We start from the raw sequence: 20,762 nt of genomic DNA on the forward strand, positions 1-20,762 counted from the left end.
GAGGACATATGTAAATTGAAAAACTGCCCTTGTTCTAACATTCAAATTACATAGAAATGAGAGAATATAACCAATGTACCCACTGGCTGAAAACAGTTCAAATCAGTTCAACATCCCTTTCTAGGCCTAATTCCACCACCTTAGCTTAGGTCGCCTTCATGCTTCACCTGCATTTTTGCAAGTCTCCTCACTGGTCTCCTAGACTCTGGTTTTATCCAATATCAATCTAACAGGCATCAACAGCCAAAGATTATTCTTTTTCTAGAACACGAGAAAATCACATCACTACTCTGTTTAAAACATGCCAATGATTTCCTCACTGCATTCAAGTTAAAGTCTAATCTCCCTCACATGGCATAAAAGCTGCTTCTGCAGGGACCTCGGCCTCACTCTCCTGCCCATTCTCTTTTTGGTAAACACCTGACCTCTCACTCCATGCTTTGGACACATTCAACTCTGTAGTTCCCTAGACCCTCTTTTATTTTAGCAAATATTGTTCCCTCGGCCCCAAATATTTTCTGCCCATTCTTCCCACCTCTACGTTGCCTAGCTAACTCCAACTCTTCAGATCTCAATTTAGGCATCTCATTCTAGTGAATAATATCTACAGACACAAGAAAAAATATCTCATTAAAAGATGCACAGGATAGGTTGAATTATTGTTCCCAATTTTTCAGTTCCTCCTTGTTGTAGAATTACACATCTATATCCTTAGCCAAAAGACCCTGCAGTTACCTACCACTAGAACGGGCAAAGTATATTCCCCGCCCCACTGATGCTGGGTGTGGTCACGTGACTTTCTCTGCTCAACAATGTGGGCAGTATGCCAATTTTGAACTGGGGCCTTAACAGGCTGCATGTGTGTGTTTCTCAGTCTTCTTGTGCTTCCACTACCTCCATGAGACGATTGAGACATGCACAGCAGACCTGTGATCTTGGAGCCAAATCCAGCTGAACCCAGTCAAGCCCAGCTGAGATCAACCAAATTCCAGACGACCCAGAGACTCATGGAGGGGGAATGTGGTTTTAAGCTACTGAGCCTCTCAGATTATTTATTACATAGCATTTTTGCAGCAATAGTTGATAGGAAGCATTTCCAATAAAATTTTACTTTTGATTATCAAAAAATATATTTATATTGTTTTATGCACTAATAGGTTAAATTCCTAAATCAATCATGAAAAGTTTTAAACACGGAGAAACTAAAAAAGAAAAGGTCCAATTTCAATTTACATGCCTATCATAGGCACAAAGAATTATGATACGGTATTTGGGTAGTCAATAAAATACAACATTAAGATAAAATTCTATGAGGGAAGTGCAACAGAAATACAAATCCAAAGAAAAACAAGAATAATTTACAATTTTCAGCTGTTAAAAAAGAGTCTGTTCATGTAATTTTTAAAATGGATAATGGTAATTGATACCAATCACTGTGGTACTTAGAGTCCTGGATATATTTTTTAAGTGATGTAACAGTTTTATTTTAAAATGTCATTATTCGTAACACACTGAAAATTATATAATTTGCGATTATTAAACTTGTGATAAAAGTTTTTAGATGTCACCCAAAACATGTAAAACAGAGCAGCCAGTTATTTTCTTTCTTTTGGTGTACAGTTCCATAAATTTTAATACATGTATAGATTCATGTAATCAGCACCTGTTTGTACAAGATACAGAATAGATATGTCTCCCTCATGCTACCCCTTTACAGTCATAGCCTCTTCTCACCTAGATCTGTTAGAAGTTCTCTTAGCAAAAATATGAACAACAAAGTTTGAGGAACACTGCCATATGACACTAACTAGAATAACTTAGTAATCCAGTTACTGAGGCTTCAAATTTCCAGCCAAATTCTGGTTCATTTAGTAATCTTAATAATGGCAAAAAATATCCAATAAGCAATGGTAAATCTACTACGTGGGACAAATAATAGATTCAAGTCAATCAACACTGAGTTGGTTAATATATTTATTGACTCACAATCCATTGCAGTCAAGACTTAAGTTTCTCCACAATACTCATAGAGGATGATATAGACTAATTTCATCTGGAAACTAGTCTTATTTCTAAACAGATTTGCTTGGTTATAAGGAATAGTATAAAAAGACCTCCGAGTTAGAATTTTCTCCCATTTTCTGCTTGCTTTAATGTTTCAGAAAGTTGAGACTTAGATAAATATCACTTCTAAAGAGAAATTCCAAATGAAAATTATAAAAGTATGATACAAACAAGAATAAATCCTTTTGTACACATAAAAGTTTTAACCAGCCTTTCTCAAAACACAAAGTACACATCCACTAGGACGGGCATCCAAAAGTCAAAACCAAGGGACTGTAAACAGTTATGAAAAATATAAGCAGGGAAAGTCAAATATAGGAAATAACCTAACGTAGTTCTTGTTGAATTATTTAAGAACATTATTTTAATACTATCCAACTCTATAGAAAAACCTGGTAACAAAGATGGATATTTTAGCCATGAAGACCAAACATTAAACATCTTTCTCTAAAAAAATACACAATACAAATCCCCAATACAGTTGTATTTGAGAATAACAAAGAATTAAATGGAAAGTGGGAACTTAAATAATCTGTATTAGCATTAATTATTACAAAGAGAAATTCTCATTCCCTCAAAAATTTTTTTAATTATTCTTTTTTTTTCCCCCCCCTGCTTTATCTCCCCAAACCCCCCCGTACACAGTTGTATATCTTAGTTGCCAGTCCTTCTAGTTGTGGGATGTGGGACGCCACCTCAACGTGGCCTGATGAGCGGTGCCATGTCCACGCCCAGGATCCGAACCCCGGGCCGCCGCAGCGGAGTGCTCGAACTTAACCACTCAGCCACAGAGCCGGCCCCTCCCTCAAAAAATTTTGAACTACTCTGTTTGAGACTATAGTTCTGATAGAATATGATTGGTGATTAGCCCTGTAACTACTGGCCATCTGTGCAGAACCACACTGATAATTTTACTAACCTCTTAATAACACATCACATTTTGGACCCCACTTAGAGCAGGATTTTGCTGTTAGCTAGATACTATAGGGGATACAAAGATGAAAGATCTAGAGACCACTCTCAAGGAGCTTAATGTCTAAGTTAGAGATTTGTTTAGAATAAGTTCATTTTACACTGTGATGAAGGAAAGTATAACATATACTTAATTATGCTACACCTAAGTACAAAGAAATAGAAATAAAATTCTGGAAGGAACTTTGTGAAACTTCAAAGAATTAAGTTTTCATGTTCATGTTCTCATGTACCCAAAAAAGTCTTGTATAATTTATTTTCTCATTTATTATCAAACCTAACTACCACTGGTCACAGATGTTCCTTCTTGATTGCTGTATGTCCCCAAGAAAAAGAAAAAATCCCAATAGGGATCACAAATAAATACCTTTCTCCTCAGTAAAACTAATCATAGAGACAGAGTTCAAAATAATTCACGGCAAAGTAAAAAGCAAATTAATTCACCTTAAAAATAATAAATAATAGGTGATCAGCATTTTCAAACAGCGAAGACCAGAATTAAAAGTTGGTACATGATACACTTCAAGAAAAGGTAACTCCTTCATCAGGTCTTGTCCTAGGGAAGATCATAAAGTAGGCCTTGATGGGCAGGTACCCTCCTTTCCTGACCTCTCTTGTGAACGCGTCTCCTCACCTCCCGAGGACTTTAACCTCTCATGATACTCCTACTATTCTCTGTATGCACATACATGAATGCACAGACAGACTGTCCCAAGTCAATCTTTTTCTATCTAAAGGGCTAGAGTGCTTTTATCTTTGATTGGAGGGTGGGATTCCATTTATTTTAACTACACAGGAGCTAAGCACGTTTGCTCCTCCATGTAAGGTCTCTAGAACAATTGTGCTCTAGAGCCTTAGAATTTAATCTACAGAATTTAAAGATAATCTGATAAGTAACTTCTGCGAAAATGTTAATACACAAATAACAGCACTGAATCCCACCTCCCCCAACTTTAGCAATATTTACATCTTAATCAGTTGCACAGTTAAAAATAAAAGAAATCCCCCCCCCACCCCCCGCAAAGAAAGAATTTTTGGCATCAACAAGTAGGCAGAGACACTGCTGGTGCTCCTCAACTCTTGCCATAAATCCCTGTTAGAAGTACATATGGGCTAGGTCTATTTTAACTCTGGCCATAAAGCAAGCAAATCTCTTCTGAACATATTAAATTAACAGGGTCAGACAAATGTCAACTCACAATTTTACGGGGAATTTTGCATTGTAAAATATGGATAAAACAAGACCCATCTGGACATTCAGAAACTACTAAAAATCATAAGTTAACAAGAAAAGTTTTAGTCAAAAAAAAAACTTCCATATGCATCTTCCAAAACCACCAAGAAATATTCTGAAAGCATGTTCTAGGAAATAGCTGATATAATTAGAGTAACACAGCAATACATTTTAAAGCTACAAAGGCCTTTAATGGCTTTTTAGAAATAATAACCCTTTCCCTTACGCAAGACAATATGAAGAGTGAGGGCAGACATTCCCTACAGATCAACAGAGATTTAAGATAGATAACAATTCCATTAGATACCTTACTACTAAATATTATATCGATTAATAAATATATCATTGTGATAAACAGGTCTTATCTGGATACTAATTCAAACAGACTGAAAAAGAATGACATTTGAACACTAACTGAATGTGACTATACAAAAGCAAAACAAATGTTTTTAAAGAGGAATGTTACAATGACACTCATTCTCTCAAAAACCCTGAAGCACGATGTTGTTACTTACAAGAAAAATAGTTTCAAATATACTGGTAAACTAGCATGTTTATTACAGCTTCCCCTTATTAACTGTGCTGTATCTGTTCATTTCAAATGAAAATTCCATTTTTTTATATACTGACTTGTGTATATACCTTAAAAGCAGCTGCAGAACCTCCCTTCACTCCTAACAAGTTCCCTTCCTTTGCATCCCTCCGAATTCCCGCCCCCCTCCCCTCCACGCCCTGGGAACATTTTATTCCCCGTCTCCTACCTCCTCATCTCGGATCAAGGCATAAGAAGCTTACCCAACCCCTATACTTGCAAACACATGATGAATCCAAAGCCTTTCCAGTACCATAATTCCTCTTTGATATTCCTCACGGAAATTCCCTGCGACTATATGTATACCTGAGAATTAGTTCAAAATACTTTGAAATAAATATACGAATATTACTTCATTCACTCCACAGTGTAGTGTCAAAACTTTCTACAACTTTTTCCAGCCTTCAACTTTTATACTGGTTCTAAAGCAAGAAGGAGAAGTGGAGAAATACAAAGGCAAGATTATCCCCTGACCTCTCTTAGCACCTTTTCCTTTTGTTACCGCCTGTGAAATTTCTTAGAGCACTTTTTATTTCAAGAACAGGATAAAAGATACGAGATAGTTTGTTGTGGGGTTTTTTCGTTTGTTTGTTTTTGGCACAGATAGGCAAGATAGAAAACATACACGGCCACAGCAGCAAGAGGAAGTTTAGGGATGCCAAAGCCAGAAAGAGAGAAAATAAGGAGAGGCAAGACGCTAGACCAGGCTGACAGATATCCAGCTAGCTCCTTTACCAGATTCCCTGGACCCCTTTTCTTTCCCCTGTCCAGGCTCAGAAAAGAAAAGCCACCACTAGTTAACTTGCAGCTGGTAAACACCAGACTTTCATTGCCAAGAACGCTTCACAACAGTAAAAGCTTAGTAAATATTTGGTGGCTTATTCAGAATATTAGAACGGACAAGTGTGAAGCTACCCAAGGAAATAAACTAGCTATCTGAGGAGTGGGATGGGAGGGGGGAACTAATCTCCTTAAATGGATGTCCTTAAGGAATAAACATCTAGCTCTTAATTTTAGTCTCCTAGCAGACAGATATCCTAGGAAGTTTTACTACTGTCTGGCATGCCACTGTCTTGTAATTCTAATAAATGGGAATGTGAGCTCATGGCCTAAGCAATAAGACATAAAGGCCGATGAAAGGGAATGATGAAGCAAATTAATAAAGGAGATTACAGGGTAGACAAATTCTTACCACAATTTTTACAATCAAAAGAGGTTATAAAAAAAAATTGATCAAAATCAATTATCAGTCCTTTTTAACTACATGCATAAAAGAGTTCTTAAAGTTCTAAGGGTATTTCACTCTGGGGGATGAAGGCAAATATCTGGGATAGTTAAGTGCTATTCAAGAAAACAAAAGCAATAAGGCTGTTATTAATAGCAGCCAGTTTTAGTTTTCAGTGTTGTTCCATTTTCCTATCCTAATACAAGCAGTTGAGCATTTTGTACAAGTAAATCTCTGATTTTCATGAGCCAAGTTTAGGAGTGAGTAAATCAACAGAAAAAATAAGCTTTAATTTTACACCCTAGCCTAGGGGAAGAGACGGATTAGTGAGGGGCAGGTTTCTGTTCCAGACAAGAACAAGGATTAAAAACATTGTAACAGACTAAATAAAATAAACAAAAAAACACTGTAAGAGGACTGAACCCTAGTTGCGAGCTGGGCTGCTACACTAAGCATCTTGAATATTCCAAAGATGCCCTGAGATCCACCCAGACCCTTCTAGCTTCTGCCAAAGAAGCAGAGAAAAAGCCAACTCAAGTTCCAAGAATAGTCATGACATACCATCCCAACTATAGTCATCCTCAGAGAGGCTGGCAGTCTTTGGGAGTATCTTACCCTGGGACTGAAGGGACAATTCAGAAGGACAATCAGTTGTTACCACTGTTTCCTTCTTTAACCAATTGAAATCCAAACAAACGGGAGAATAAGGAACCTTGAATTTAATAGCAATTAATTCATTAATTTAATAGCAATTACTTCACGTAATTCATTGGAGGCAGTGAAAATAGGCTAAAACTGTTACCTCTTTCACAAATCTTATTTTCAGGGCCTATCTGGAAAAAAGCAGGTGCTAAAATCAACTTTTAAAATACTTTAAAAGGTGGCCCTTTTCCTCAAAGTTGGGGTACACTACACAACCATTTTAAAAGTGGCTTTTTGGTCAGGGCATAAGGACCACTCATAGTGTTCTCCCTGTTCAGTCACCAATAACCAAGGGAAAAATTCCTAATAAAACTTCTTTTCCCTAACCCATTATGACCTATCAAGACGTCATGGTCTTCTACCAGAACATCCATAACACAAGATCCAAGACTTCTGGCCTCCCTACTTCCTCTATGTGTAATACATTCTGGGATGTAATTGAGGTGCTATGCTACTATACTTGTGTGTGTGTGTGTGTGTGTCCATCCAAAGGGATATAATTATATAGAATAGAACAAACAAATTTTGGCAATGAAAGGTTCAAGTTCCAATATGCCAAAATTCTACTAAAAGTAACTATTAAAGCTTGTACTGACTTAAGTTCTTGCTCATATGTCAACTAAACATACTTCTATTTCAAAATTTCAGTTTTTTGTTATGAGAACTACTCTTCTTTCAGGTTTTAAATTTGCAGTTGTCCTTGATTCCTTTCTCCCATTTATTTCAAGCTTTCATTAAGTGCCTAGAGCTAATTATCATTACGTAAATGGTGCTCTACTCTTTAAAATAACCTGCTTTTTATAAGTGTTAAGTATTTTATTATGCTATTCTATATGTAACTATATATAATATATAGTTATATATTATATATGTAATATAATGTTACATAATTATATAAAAATACTACATATATTTTATATATATCCCTAATGCATAACAGTATGTAGAAAACTTTTGACATAAATTATGAAAAATTTTCTACCCAAGTTACGATTTTTATAGCCAGAGTACAAATTACTAAAAGTTTAAGTTATTTCAATGTAGATGCGCCTGAAAGTCTTCAATAAACTAATTTTTGTAAAGTGATTTATATCTAATAAACAAGAATTAGAAAGTATTTGGAGACTTGAATACACTCGTATCATACACCAGACATATAGAGGTTCTGCCTCCCACTGTACAAACTGCTCTTTAAAAAGAGGAGAGGACAAAAGAACTGCAAACGTGAACCTCATGGCAATTCACCGTAACGTCAGTCATAGAATTTCAGAGAGAGGGGAACCTTTATAGATTGTCTAATTCAGGCTCCACTTTTAAGGATGATGTAACTGAAATACAAAGACAGGTTAACAGACTCATTCACGGTAATATACAAGTACAGTCATGTGCCACATGACGATGGACCACATACACGACAATGGTACCACTAAGATTAGGTGTGTAAGTAGGCTATACCATCTAGGTTTATGTAAGTACACTCTATGATGTTTGCACGACAATGAAATTGCCTAATGACACATTTCTCAAAACATATCCCCATCATTAAGCGATGCTTGCTGTAGCTAAAGACCTTGTAGGGAGAATTATCTCCTAAGAATGAATCCCAGTACATCGCGGGTGGGGATGTAAAATGCTGCAGCCCCTGGGGAAAAGTTTGGTGATTTCTCAAAAAGCTAAACATAGAATTAGCATATGATCCAGGAATTCCACTCCCATATATATACTCAAAAGAACCGAAAACAAGGATTCAAACAGATATTTATATGCCAATGTTCATTGCAGCATTATTCCCAATAGCCAAAAGGTGGAAACAACCCAAACGTCCATCAAGAGAGAAATAAACAAAACGTGCTATGTACATACAACAGAATATTCTTCAGCCATAAAAAGGAATGAAGTTCTGATACATGCCACAATATGGTGAACTTTGAAACCATTATGCTAAGTGAAATAAACGAAATACAAAAAGACAAATATTGTATGGTTCCACTTATATGAAATATCTAGAATAGGCAAATTCACGGAGTCAGAAATCAGATTAGAAGTTACCAGGGATTGTCAGGAGGGAGGAACTGGTGTCATTTTCTGTTCAGGGTTTTTGAAAAGGTTTGGAAATAGATGGTGGTGATGACTGCATTACATTGTGAATGTAATTAATGCCACTGAATTGTACACAAAAATGGTTAAAATGGAAAATTTTATGTTACATATATTTAACAATACAAAATCTTTTGTAAAAGAGTAAATCCCATAAAAGCTGATCTGCTGAAGACAAGTAGCTCTGGCATGGAAGAGCTGGCCTACACTAGGAAAAAAGAATGTAATCAGAGATGTCTTCAATCCCATACCCTAATTTTAATTTTTAACAATTATTTAAATAAATCTAAATAAATTTCAGTTTTCGCACAATTGCTCTTTAAAAAATAAATCTTTATGGTAATTAGATTCATGACAAAAAAATCCAAGACACTTTAGTACACCTATAGTTTCCTTGACTATTGTTTCACCTAAATGATTTCACAACTAAAATTAGGAACAGAGTCTCAAAACTTACGGTAAGATGATTAAGATTCTGGACTCTAGAGAGGAAGAACAGCTAAAATAAAGCCTTCTCCTAGGAAGAAATGATGTATCACACACTAAGTAATTAATTCTAAGAAATACCCAGGTTACACAATTTTTGACGTCAAGAAAAGAAAAGCAACACTGATAAAAGAGAGTGGAAGCTAGGATGCATTAACAATAGTTACATCTTAAGTAGGAACAATTTAATGAGTCACCCATTTAAGACATGCAAACTCAGATGTACTGAGCTAGAACGGTAAGGCTTATGCAATCTTGTCCAACTATTTAAAGTGCTCAGATAATTCCTCCACGTGAAGATGAAGTCTACAACTCTATCTTCTACCTAATATCCCACTCCCATAATAAGCAATCATACTATACTAATTATGACATGATATATACTCATTGGAATATTGATTATTTCCCAAGTCAAGTGTCTAAGTAATTTTCACCTTGGGAAAGCAAAGAAATGAAATTAAAAAGCCAGGAATATTCAATAGATAACATTACTTAATGTAAACATTAGAAAACAAGAGCCACAACTACCTTAAAGGCTTTTTGTACTAGAAAGTGCCTATGAAGAATAGACCAAGAGCTAACGGGTACTAAGGTAAATAAGACGTGGTCCCTGGCCCTCAAGAACCTCACATACTAATGGAAAAACAAAAAAGTAAGTCAGCTACTACATACAGAGATGCAGCCTGAATGTTTTGGTATCATAGAGCAAGAGTGCCTACTAGTATAGAAAAAAGCAGATTCTTGTCCTGAGTCTTGAAGGAAAGTCAAGAGTTAGCCATGGAATAAAAGTTAGCATACTAGTATGGAAAAAAGCACAACTGCGATATCTATACATACATATATATATAATCTTGAAGGAATGAAAATACATATATACACTCATTCCTTCAAGAAACATTTCTGCACCACCTACCGTGTGCCAGGCACAGACCATGTTTAGAGAACTCCATGTACTTTAGCATGGCTGCAGCCTAGAGAGCACGTATGAGACTAAGCAGGCACCAGGTTATGAAAGCCCTGGATGCTCTGCTAAAGAGGGTAGACCTCATCCTGAAGACAGCAAGAGAAAAGCTGTTGAGAAGTGACAAGATCAGAGTTGTATACTCTCTGACTCAGGCTTCCCTATACATTCTCTCTGAGGAGTTGGCATGAAGGCTCCAGAGGGAAAAGAAGGAAGGAGCGAAGGAAGGAGCTGATAAGACCCATGAGTAACAGATATTCTATGAGGCAACATCAGCTACTAAGTTCGACTACTTCTCTACCCTCTTGTTCTGTCGCCAGACTCCACTCTAACGGGGTAAAAAGTTTCAGTACCAGTAGCCGGCAGGAGATAGAGAGTGTTAACAGAGCAGAAAAGGGAGTTCCTCTGGCTAAATCACATAAGGGTCATCCACAAGGAACCACTCATATTCTGAAGAGAATATTATATGAACAAAATAAAACTGGAGTATATTAAAATATCTGGTAAGATGATAAATTTTATGTTGTGTTTCACCACAATTAAAAGCAATTTTTAAAAAAAGAAAAGAAGGGGCCAGCCCGGTGGCGCAGAGGTTAAGTTCGCATGTTCCGCTTCGGCAGCCCAGGGTTCACCGGTTCGGATCCTGGGTGTGGACATGGCACTGCTTGGCAAAAGCCATGCTGTGGTAGGCATTGCACATATAAAGTAGAGGAAGATGGGCATGGATGTTAGCTCAGGGCCAGTCTTCCTCAGCAAAAAAAGGAGGATTGGTGGCAGATGTTAGCTCAGGGCTAACCTTCCTCCAAAAAAAAAAACCTGAAATTTAGGCATACTACTTTTCTACTCTGGCAAACATTAAAAATGGCAAATATTAGTTCATTTTATATTTAATTATAATTTCCTCATTCTTCCTTCATATTTAAAGAACTCTTCGAAGTCTACTCACCACCACAAAGCTAAATGTATAAGAACACAAAGACAGGGGCCGGCTCTGTGGCCAAGTGGTTAAGTTCGCAAGCTCTGCTATGGCGGCCCAGGGTTCGGATTCTGGGTGCCAACATGGCATCGCTCATCAGGCCACGTTGAGGCGGCGTCCCACATGCCACAACTAGAAGGACCTGCAACTAAGATATACAACTGTGTACAGGGGGGGTTTGGGGAGATAAAGCAGGAAACAAAAAATTGGCAACAGTTATTAGCCCAGGTGCCAATCTTTAAAAAAAAAAAAAAGAACACAAAGACAAAGGACGATAACTGCTATCTTACTGGGGGAAAGAGGAGACTCACATCCCAAACAGACATCATCCAATAGCCAACTATCTTTTCCCAGAGACTTGCAGTAGTACAAACTGCCACCATAAAGAATGTACATGGATTTGAGCAGACACATTCTAACAGCACGGCTGTCTGTCCAGGCATGCTGCTGAAAGAATAGTACCTTCCTACTTGTCCTGGCCCCCACCCACCTTAAGCCCCTTACAAAAGAGAGTTTAGACAAAACTCGTATTTAAGCCTCTAATGCATGTGTGTGCGTTCAGTAAGATAAGTTAGGTGATAATAGTAGCAATGAACCCTTCTAACATCATCCTTACCTCAAAGTTAGTCTTTGAAGATTCCTGAAGAGGAAAATAATTTTGTTCATGCATATTTCTCAAAAGTCTTGACTTGAGATTGTCATTTAGGTTCAAACAGAGGATAACAAGTCACTAACTTTCAGAAAATTGATAAAGTATGGTAGAGGAGTGAGTACTGAGAATCAGAGTAATAGGGTCTGAGTCCTAGGTAATCAACTTACTAGCTTTGCGACCTTGGGGAAATAAATGGTCTATCCTTTTTGAGCTTCAGTTTTTTTAATCAATAAAATATAACTAATGATGCTTACCCTATCTACATCATGAAGATCAAAGAACTAAATGTAACCCTACTTTAGCCACAGACTGCAAGGCACCCTTCTCAATAATCTCAATTTCATGCAACCCTTTTTGAATACATCTCCTATTTCACCAGCTCATTTCTTCTAGTTCATGAACGACCAACAGTGGATCCCACCAGGACCACAAGTCTACTGACTCAACTATCCTTTCACTGTCCCTCACCTCTTGAAGTCCTCTCCTCTCTCCTTACCCACTTTAAGCTCCACAATCCATCATTATAATCACTTGCTCCTCTCTGACTTGGACATCTCACTTTGCAAAACCACAAGCCTGATTAAATTTGACTCTCTTGTCTATTCTCCTACTCGTAAAATCAATATGGCTAGAGAAAAAAAGCACATAACCAAGCCAAGTGGCCTCACTTTTAACTCATGACCTTTAACCTCAAATAAGCTCTTAATTCTGCCTAGTAATCATACTGTATTTCCCTAGTCCATTCACTCTCCCATTTCTCTAAATGACAGCTGCTCTCTCCTCTCTTATCAAACTTCTAATACCTTCTTTCACATCCTTTCTCATCCTCAGCTGATGACTTTGCTTAGAAAATTAAAGCAATCAGAAGAGAATTTCCAGGAATTACCACCACATGCACCTATAGTATCAGCATCTATCTGCACCTACCTGCTCTGCCTTCCTTCTTGTTATAATATACAAACAACTATCTGTTCTCTTTTCTCTAGCCAATCCCTTCTCTTGTGCACTAGCTCCAATCCCTACTACCAACTCAATGACATCAGCTCCAGCAATTCTCCTCCTCTCTTCCGTATCATCAATTTCTCTCTCTACTATATCACTTTCATGAGTATATGAAATACATATGAAATGGCTGTAACTTCTATCACAAAAACTGTACTAGGAGAAACATTACCAGGTCGAACTAAAAAGAACAGAGACAATATAAAATGAAAATAGGCCTTTGGATCCCCACATTTCTATAAACAGGAAACAGGCTGAAAAAATGACTCAGCTGCAAACAGAGGCTACAATTTATGGAAAAGGAAGACTCAAGAGGACTGAACAAAGAGGCTAAGAAGGGTTACATAACTTTTACAAGGTCATGCAACTAAATAAGAAGCACAACTGGGACTTGAACTCAGAAAGTCTACATCCTCAACCAGTATCTACTCCATGTCAAGTACTTTACACATATTACCTCATTAAGTCCTTACAATCCTGAGAGTTTAGTACTAGTACTCTCCCCATTTTACAAACGGGTAAATTGAACCTTAGCTAAATTTAGTGACTTAAAAAACATGTACAAAAAAATTGTATTTTTTAAACATCTACATTATATTCAGAATTGAGGAGAGAAAACTTTCAAAACCAAAAAGATAAACAGGACATATATTACATTTAACAGTCATTTTCTTAAGTATGCTATTACAAGAAAATTATTGCACAAAATTTTTAAGTAAGGAACAGGAAAGATGTCTCAAAATAAGAAAATAATAGAATTGTCTAAATTCTTAAACCATTAAAATTGCCAGCTTGAGTCTAATAATATGTGTTGATGCTAAATATGACCACTCTTCCATTAAATCTCTTTACTATATAATTAACAAACAATCCTCTTTCAGTTTCAGGAATTTTTTTGATTGTATATTTGCTATGTTTTTTTTACGGGAAACTACAGGGCAATATCTTACTATATCTATTAACAATTGCAACTGATTTTTGTAGTATGCTTTCCAGTTAAAATCTCTCTCAATAAATGAGGCAGGCACAGTTATTTCTCCTACAATAAGCTTTTAAAACTCGAATTGGATATGACTAATCAAGGAACACAACTTAGTTGTGACTTTCCTGCCAATTATTTATTTTATAACCAACTGTCAGTATAGCTGGCCATGCTGGCCTGTGATTGGTATCAAACACTGCACAAGAAAGCAACTTCTTTCACAACTCTTCTGCAAAGAGCACCCTTCGGTTATGAGCAGCTTTCACTTTTTCCTCCACTTCGGCTGGAATCATTACATATACCAACTTATGTACCAAAAGGCTGCTTTAGCATTATTCACAAAAACCAAGATGTAGAAGCAACCCAAGTGCCCTTCTATCTAAAGAAGATGTGGGATATGCGTGCGTGTGTGTGTATGTGACACACACACGCACACATATATACACACACAATGGAATACTATTCAGCCATAAAAAAGACAAAATTGTCCCATCTGCAACAACATGGATGGACCTTGAGGGTATGATGTTAAGCAAAATAAGCCAGACAGAGAAAGACAAATACTGCACGGTTTCATTCACATGTAGAAGATAACAAATACATGGATAAAGACAACAGATTAGTGGTCACCAGAGGGGAAGAGGGTTGGGAGGTGGGCAAAAGGGATAAAGGGGCACATATGTATGGTGATGGATAAAAATTAGACTACCAGGGGTGAGCACAAAGAAGTGTATTCAGGAATTGATAAACAATAATGTACACTTGAAATTACACAGTGTTATAAAACATCATAATCCCAACGAAATTACTTGGGGAAAAAAAAAGGCTGCTTACAGGGTTCAAAATTTATTGGGGTTTTTTTTCTTTTTTTGAGGAAGATTAGCCCTGAGCTAACATCTGCTGCCAATCCTCCTCTTTTCTTTTGCTGAGGAAGACTGGCCCTGAGCTAACATCCATGCCCATCTTCCTCTACTTTATATGTGGGACGCCTGCCACAGCATGGCTTGACCAGTGGTGCTATGTCCACAACTGGGATCTGAACTAGCAAACCCCAGGCCGCCAAAGCAGAACATGCGCACATAACCGCTGTGCCACCAGACCAGCCCCAAAATTTATTGATATTTTAAAAGCCTCATTACCTCAACTAGAAACTGCAAATATTTTGTTAGAAATTAATAAAGTTTGTTTCTACAAATCGGTAAAAATTTGGCATGTTAAATAATGTCAACAAGATTTTAGGTATAAAGTTATTTAAAACTTAAAAATTAGTTGTAAAGATAACTTTCCATTTAATTTATTTAAACTATTAAGCAAATTAAAATGCTACTAAAAACATCCTTAGCTATTTGTTAAATCAGGCGTCCCAAGAATTCTTACCAGCAAAACCATGACAATATATTTTCCGTTATTTGTAGCTCAAAAAAATAGTGATGAATGTCCTAAAATATTCCATAAATCAGATGTCCTATAAAGCCAAACTGCTCCTTCTTATTCAACTTAATAAGGCTCCATAAGCTTTTAACAGAAAAATTTCCACGTACACTTTGCATACTTAACTCTAAATAAATTTAACTATGCAAAATGTTAATTCAAATCAAAATAAATATGAAAGCCATAAACACAACTATAAAGCTGGCAATTAAGATTAAAAGGTTTAGATAACGTATTTCTAGAAATTACGGGTTGACCTCCACTTGGAGGAAGATAATCATAAGGCTGTTACCTTCTCAACACAAAGAGAGCCTCTTAAAATGTATATGTAAAGCACTCATGTTGATCAATCACAAAGCAGCATTTTAACAACAACAAAAAGATAACTCCTGTCTTTGTTAATGTACAACTGAAATAGTCAAAAATTAGAACACAAAACAAACATAAGGCAAAATACTGCAGAAGAGCACTGAACCAGAAGTCAGAAGAGCTAAGTTCTAATCTTCTCTCCAGCATAACTAGATATGAGTTATAGTTCCATTTCCTCATCTATAAAATTAAGGGGCAGGAGAAGAGATCAATGTAAGGTTATTTCCAGCTCAAAAATCTTATGATTCCATGAACCAAACTGAGATACGTCATATTTTGTTTTCTTATCTTAAATAGAAATAAAAATATATTATTATATAAATTGGAGTTAAAGGTAGCGTTATACTATCTTTGACCAAAAGACAGCAGTTGTAGATAAAGACTATGGCAAGAATAAAAACCCATGAAAAGGTATAATGAGACTTTATTAATAAAAACACATACTACTTTCCCTGAATGAAGTTCCTTCTGTAAATACTAAAAGAACCTTTTTTTGAAAAATTATCTTCTAAACCATCAACTTGAAACTCTTAATAGCTACTTTATAAGTCATATTTTAGGAACCCTAGACAAGCAAATCAAATTAATAGAAATTGAGAGTGGAGAAAATTATCAGTGCCCTTCTATGTTATAACTACATAATGGGTAATATAATAGCTTTGGAATTCACGTTTACAGTTCTTTCTGAGTCTGCGTGTATGACTATGTTAGTCATTTCAATGTACTCCCTAAATCTGACTAGATCCAGTAATCCCTTATTTAAAAGTTTTCTTAAACTCTCAATACGCCATGCTTTTCCTTTAACTTTCCTTTTTCTATTCCTCTTCTCCTTCCAACACAATTTTATTTTAGTATGCTTCACAGGGTCCATTTGCTTTTCTTTTTCCTACGTCTTTATGATGCATGCCTGGTCTTTACATCTCCTTTACCCATGCTTTCATTTTTGATTCAAAGTGCCCCTAATTACCCAGTTAGATATTAAGAGTTCTGAGATCCTTAAATTTCGTATTTATTTCCTATGATGCAACTCTTTTCCACAGTACCAGACATGGCAGGTTTGCTAGCAAATTCAGACACACTCAGTCACTTGAAAGCTTAAATTTTACATATTGACACTTTTTTATTCCATTTATTTTTATCACTAGCAATCTGCTTGCTTAAAGTCTCTCTAAGCATTTTGACTTTTAAATACTTTTTTAGTATACTGATACAAGCTGGAGAAACGAAAGCAGTTTCAAATTCAAAAAATGTCACCTAGTCAAATTGGAGAGGAAAAAAACAGGACCCAATATTTAATTTGTCAAAACTTTGCAACACAGCCTTTTTTGGAAGGCCTAAGAAAAAAATTTGTTGCGTGCTGTAACTATAAAAGGTATTGGAGTTTCTTTTGGGAATTTTACCATATTTCCTCAAGATGCAAGTGATACTTGGGGGATCTATACAAACAAATTTAAATCATTACAGAGCTTAACTATAATTCCTAAAGTTACCATTTAAAAATATAAATATTCATTACAAATTCACTTTTTTCTTTTTTTTCTTTTTAAAGATTGGCACCTGAGCTAACAACTGTTGCCAATCTTGTGTTTTTTTTCTGCTTTTTCTCCCCAAATCCTCCCAGTACATAGTAGTATACTGTAGTTGTGGGTCCTTCTGTTTGTGCTATGTCGGACGCGGCCTCAGCATGGCCTGATGAGCGGTGCCATCCCAGGATCCCAACAGGCGAAACCCTGGGCCGCCGAAGGGGAGCGTGCGAACTTAACCACCCGGCCACGGGGGCGGCCCCTCACTTTTACTTCTTACCCCATTCTTTAATAGTAGGAGTCAAAACCCACAGACAAATGGTCCCTAACTACATTTGATCCAGTACAGTGCTGCATATCTATGGCTATTTAAGACTCATAACTAGCCTCTCTGCTTTCCCCTTTTCCCCCAAGAGTTTATTTTCCACAAAGCAGACAGACAACTTTTAAATCTACACCCCGCCCCCAACAGATTCCCAGCCTACTTAGAATAAAATTCTAATTCTTCCTAATGATATATAAGCCTTCTATGAACTGGCACTCAGCAATCCCCTTCAACCCACACACAACCTCTTTCTCCTTCCATATATTATCTCCTAGCATTGCCCCCCTGTGTCAGTCCTCCCTAGCCAGTCTAGCCTCCTCCACCATTCGGGAAGGATAAATATCTCTGCTTTAAAAATATTCTCCGGAATGTTGCCCTTCATGGTCCTCTCCCCAGAACGTTTTTCTCCTGAAAGCCCTAAGTCTCACTCCTTCAGATCCTTCAATTCTCTGCTGAAATGTCACCCTACCAGAGGCTTTCTGTGACCATCTATCCAAAACAGCACCTCCTACATCGCTCTGCCCTTTCACCCAGCTTTCTCTTCCTCCTAGAACTTATCACTACATGACACGGTAAGTAAATAAGTATTGAGCACCTGTCTCCACCCACCACATTGCAATCTCCATGAAGGCAGGAGTTTCATTTGTTCGCTACTGTATTCCAGTGCCCAGAAAGGCCTGGTACGGCTCAACAACTGTTAAAGAAGTGAAAATTTTAAATGTCTGACTCTAGAATCCATGCTGTCAACTTCATTCATGCATATCATTTAAAGAAACCCTTTAATTAATCAATGTTAAAAGTGTATTTGAACTGGGAATATTGATTGCCTCTAGGGAAGAGAACTGGGTGGCTAAAGGGAGAGAGATACAGGGAGATTAAATGTATACCTCTTAAATCTTAAACTACATTAAAATGTTAACACTACATTAATGTGTTAATGTTCATTAACTATATTAATGTGATAACTTAAATCCTGAACTATATTATTTTGTTAATTTTCTATTAATTTTAATAAAATTTTTAAATTTACCTTAAGAGTAACATTGATACTTGAATTACATAAACTTCCCAGTTCAATTCTGCATTTTCAAGATGTGGCATGCTAACAGCAAAAACATGACATTCTTCATGTTGTTCTGGTATGTTTTAATAAGATTCTTCGGGAATTTCTCAGAGCACAAGAAGTTACATGTTCCCTTTTTAAATGTCTCCTTACTCTTGCATCATTATTAACCAACAATCACCTTGTCACTAGGAAGCTGTTAGCTACATTCAATAGTTCATTCACATAGGGTAAAAGAGGCATCAAACAGCAAGTATGATAATGCCTTTACTAACTAATTATGGGGTTGTGTGCCAACATTGTTACGAGAAACTTTGTCACCAAAGACAAGAATAACAAAGACTATTTCAGGATATGCTCCAGTATATCCAGAACTTAAAACCCTAGACCTGGGAATAAGGTTGGGTGGGAAAGGGGCTGGGAAGGGAAAAGTAGAAGCAGCTACTCAGTCACTTCCCGTTATTCTTTCTAATCACAGTTAATCCCCTATTTAGACAGGAAGTCACTTCCAGTTATGGTGAAAACAGTACTCCTCTCAACTGACATGAGCACACGAAGATCACTTTCAGACTGACAAAATAATAACGTAAAACTGAAATTCCACAGTTATAAACTATTATGACCTCAATAAAATAAAAATAAATAACAAAAAAATAGAGGAAAAAAAGGTCACTTTCAGAAGAGGAAACTCAACACGATGATCGTAACGAAATCCTTCACAGACCAATACAAGACCTAAGGGCCTTCCTAGTACCTTACACTTGTATTATATCACAAAGAATGAGAATTATAAAATCATAACTTGAAAAACTAAGCACTGATTTCTGCCAGTTATAAGGTAACAGACTACTGCACTTCTTAATTTTCAAATTCAGATAAAGCTGTATACTTTTCCAACTCATGTATATTAAAATATTAGGTGTTATATTATAGTATAACAAGCTTAATCTTTCTGTGAGAAATCACTTTAACTGTATACACATATTCCCCATCATTGAAATAATTTCTACTCTTATTAAAATAAAAAAAAAAATCACAAAGAGTTTTCCCCCAAATTACTAAGAAACAGTCTATGTAGTGTTATATGAAAGATGGAACAATTCATTAACTACTTCCTCAAATGAACTCAAAAAAGAAAAATGGCAATCAATTGGAACCTGTCACATACAAATTAAGTTTGGACATAAGCAAAAGTACTATAAATGATCTTTCTTTTGTTTTTATGTTTCTTTCCTTTAAAAAAAAAAACCAACATTTTATTTCAAACAAACAAAAAAGTATAAAAGCAAAAGAGTAACTGTGACACTCTGATATTTTGCCTTTCCTCTATAGTCAAAATATAACAAAACATGAACCACCCATATTTCATGTATTGATTAGTCATTATATACCGCAGGGAACTTAACCATACTAGTTATGAACTACTTATAGAACATGATAAATGTTCCACAGAAATACTCTGGCTCTCTATCTACCTCAGGTACATATAGCTGGCATCTTGGTCACGCTAGTCGATCTATCCAGATGCACAACTAAACGGCCTAATTCTCCCAACACTTTCTAGGTTTTTCCCTATTTTGCCAGGAAAATAAAGATAAAACAAAAAATATATTATCAGAATGTCAAATGCAATCCTTCCACCCAACACGCTTTCTCTATGATACCCTAGAAAATTATCACCCAAACTCTAATTAAAACAAACTCAGTAATTCCTATACCACTTTTATTTTTAATGGACAAATACATGTACTTGTTCTTATCCCAGACAGCCTGACTTCTCATTTTCCAAATCATACTGTCATGATGGTACATGATCTCACCCATTTGTTGTACTTAGAAACAGCAGAAATCAGGTGAACTGATGTCACCTTCTAACAAGTCACTCAATCTTTAACTATCTATGTGCCAGGCACAGAAGAATGAAATACATGCTATGCAGAAAACTCATACAATCATATCATAGATGAAATAAAAAAACAGGTTAGGAAAAATAAACAAAGAACAAATTTTTGGTTAACTGAAGTATTTTCTGAAATATTAAGTCTGATAATCTTTTCCTAATAAATACAAGAGCCTAAATTCTTTTCTTGAAACTTTGCTATTTTA

At 36.3% G+C, this 20,762-nt stretch overlaps 1 protein-coding gene across 3 annotated transcripts in view; it reads right to left on the reverse strand.

Annotated features, from left to right (window-relative positions):
* Positions 1 to 20,762, reverse strand: part of ABL2 (ABL proto-oncogene 2, non-receptor tyrosine kinase) — a 106,216-nt gene that overhangs the window by 58,127 nt on the left and 27,327 nt on the right. Inside the window, exon 1 of one of the 3 annotated variants that reach the window (XM_070267787.1) lies at positions 18,624 to 18,870. The exons of the other annotated variants lie outside the window; for them this stretch is intronic. The gene's annotated coding sequence lies outside the window, so the exon portion shown is untranslated. Of the gene's footprint in view, positions 1 to 18,623; positions 18,871 to 20,762 lie in introns of those variants that run through there. 3 annotated transcript variants of the gene reach the window in all.

The sequence above is a fragment of the Equus caballus genome, chromosome 5, assembly GCF_041296265.1.
Source record: "Equus caballus isolate H_3958 breed thoroughbred chromosome 5, TB-T2T, whole genome shotgun sequence".
Classification (NCBI taxonomy): Eukaryota; Metazoa; Chordata; class Mammalia; order Perissodactyla; family Equidae; genus Equus; species Equus caballus.